This window comes from Cynoglossus semilaevis, chromosome 10 (assembly GCF_000523025.1).
Source record: "Cynoglossus semilaevis isolate Cse_v1.0 chromosome 10, Cse_v1.0, whole genome shotgun sequence".
Lineage (NCBI taxonomy): Eukaryota > Metazoa > Chordata > Actinopteri > Pleuronectiformes > Cynoglossidae > Cynoglossus > Cynoglossus semilaevis.
Genome location: NC_024316.1, coordinates 17,376,811 through 17,379,517, shown reverse-complemented (window position 1 = coordinate 17,379,517; position 2,707 = coordinate 17,376,811).

Here is a 2,707-nt window from a genome sequence, read left to right as displayed (position 1 = left end):
CTGGAGATGGAGGAGGCACAAGGAACAGTGTCTGATAAATACCTGGCCCCTGTGTGCCTCAAATACCTCAGCGTTGCACTTGATACAATGTCAGCGAATGCCTCCTCTGTCCCGGTTTGTTTCCTGTATCCCAGGGCATTTTTCTTCCCCTGTTTTTTTTTTTTTTGCCCTGATGTTATTACAGAGGCTGCTGTTTTCTGAGCAGACTCCTGTGTGAGCAGATTTGACCTGCGTAGCTCTGAGTGCTGAGTCTACGCCGAAGTGGTCCAGAAACTTAACTGACAGTTTGGTGCTCGCAGCATCCAGGTTCACTCTTTTGGAATTGGTCAAATAATGACAGATTATTTGATTTTTTTTTTGGGGTTTAAACGCAAGGCTCACTCGGTACAAGTGGGGAGGGAGCGGGGGGTCCGCCAACTTCCTGGCCCCGGATTGAAACTACTAAGCTTTTTCTGTGCTCAGCGTCTGAATTGAAACGCTGAGGTAATGCTGTCTTTTGTGCTCGGGGCGAGGGGGAAGCAGGGGGTTGCCACAGAATGTAGAAAGACTTTACGTAATCTGTTTTGAACTCGTTAACACTGGTGCCTTTCCCAGCAGACGTTGATGCGAAAACGGCTTTTTTCATCCGCGTAGGATCGACAAACACCAGAAGGAGAAGGAGAAGGAGAACAGCAGGTGTCGCTGCTGGTGTCACCTGTCGATTCAGGCGTGGGGTTTCTCTCAGGTGGAACCAGGGGAAGTACGGTGTCTGTGTGAAAGTTCACCTGGGAGTTTGGTTCTACCTCTTTGGGCCGTCACCACCACCAACCCTGTGTTCCCCTGTTAGTTTGCTGCTTCCACCTGCATCTGAGATTCAAACTACAACTGTGTCCTATGGCTTTCTATTCCTATGTGAGTTCTTGGTACGATGTCATGTAGGGTTTAAAGCCATTGGATGCACAGTAGGCTGTCATCTGAAGTGAGTGTGGCCTTGACTCTTGACATATTTATATTCTGAGCTCATCCCATTTCTAAGCTCATTCTTTCCAAAAACAAAAACAAAACAAAACAAAAAAAAAACGGAAAAATAAGAAGAGGAGGGATTTCAAAGAGTTTGAGCCAAAGAAGAAGAAGAGTAAGAAGAGGAAGATGCCATCCCTGGTGTGTTGGTAGTAGGGGCGCCCTCTTTGGGCTGCACAGAGCTACAGCAGGCAGAGGCTGTGAGGGCTCACCTAAGTGAACATCATTTTCTATACTTACTTTCTTTGTCCTTTAATTCGTCACTGGGTTCAATAAGAACTATTTGTGAATGACATTTCCAAAAGCTGTAAACGTGTTGACCTGCGGAGGGCGCTGCAGTGTAAGTTTGGGAACCACTTGCAGTATATGCAGTATAAGCTAGGGCTGACATGAATAGACAGGATACATGGAATTATGAATTTGAACACCAGATAGTGCTCTCTTGTGGAAGGTATGAGTAATTAAAATTCAAAGAATTCCATTCTTCTAATTGAACCCTAGGTTAATTTTAGGGTTGTCAAAATGAACACAATAATCAGGGTTATTAATTAGTGAAAGTTACCTTTTAAACACAATGAAACACATGGGCCGATGGACTCGCACTCCATATTCAATTTGATACAAATCTGCAAAATGGATACATATATATGTATGTATATATATTTAGACATATATGCATATATGTACTGTCACTTTAATATATACATATATGCATATATATATATACATATCGTATGCAAATGCCTTTATCTCAATTTTAAAACGAGAATCCACATTCAAGTGAAAACCTTCATATGTATAATTTTTTTTTTGTCAAGTGAAAACCTTCGTATGTATAATTATTTTTATTTACTTTTCTTTTTAGTTTTGCTATATTTCATTGGTATAGTGAAAATTTCGCGAGATTGAAATCTGCGATGTACTGAAGAAGCGAAAGGATAGATATAGATAGACATATATCTATCTATATCTATAGATATAGATATAGAGAACCGCGATAAGGAAAACAGCATCTATATATACATACATATATCTATATCTATATCTATATCTATATCTATATCTATTTTTTTTTCCACTTTGCTCTCATTAACCTCTTCTGTGACAACAACAACCCTCGTGTGGACTTTATGCAAATAAGACCTGAGTTTGAGCCACAGGCACATGCTAGGTTGGACGCACGCACACGTCTGCAAGCGTGCGGCTAAAATCAACCACTGTGGTTTTTCAAAGGGATTATAATTTGTTTTTGAGATGTGCTGAGGAACAGCAAACACATCCTGGTTCGTGCTGCTGTCAGCTTTTCTGCAAATACCATGAACGGATTGGATCTGTTTTATCTTTTCGGCCTGCGCACGAACAAGCCATTTCACCGCTACAACAATGGTGGTATCAATTGCGGGTTTATGTGAGGTCGGGCGTCCCGCTGTCTGCCGTTAGAACTAGTTTTCCTGTCGCCTCTCACTACTTCGGCACCATTTAAGTTTTACCAAAAAAAAAAAAAAGGTCCCTTATATTAATTACAAACATCACCGTCATCACACTTAACAATCAGTGGGGGAACTGTGTGACCTCAGCACCCACGTGCACTGCCAACTGATGGTGTGACCTGCTGCATGTCATTTAGATTAATTACACAATGTTAATATCATCACCTTAATTATCGTGACCTGATTAAAAGTAAATTCCTCACGTCTTATTCTCATCC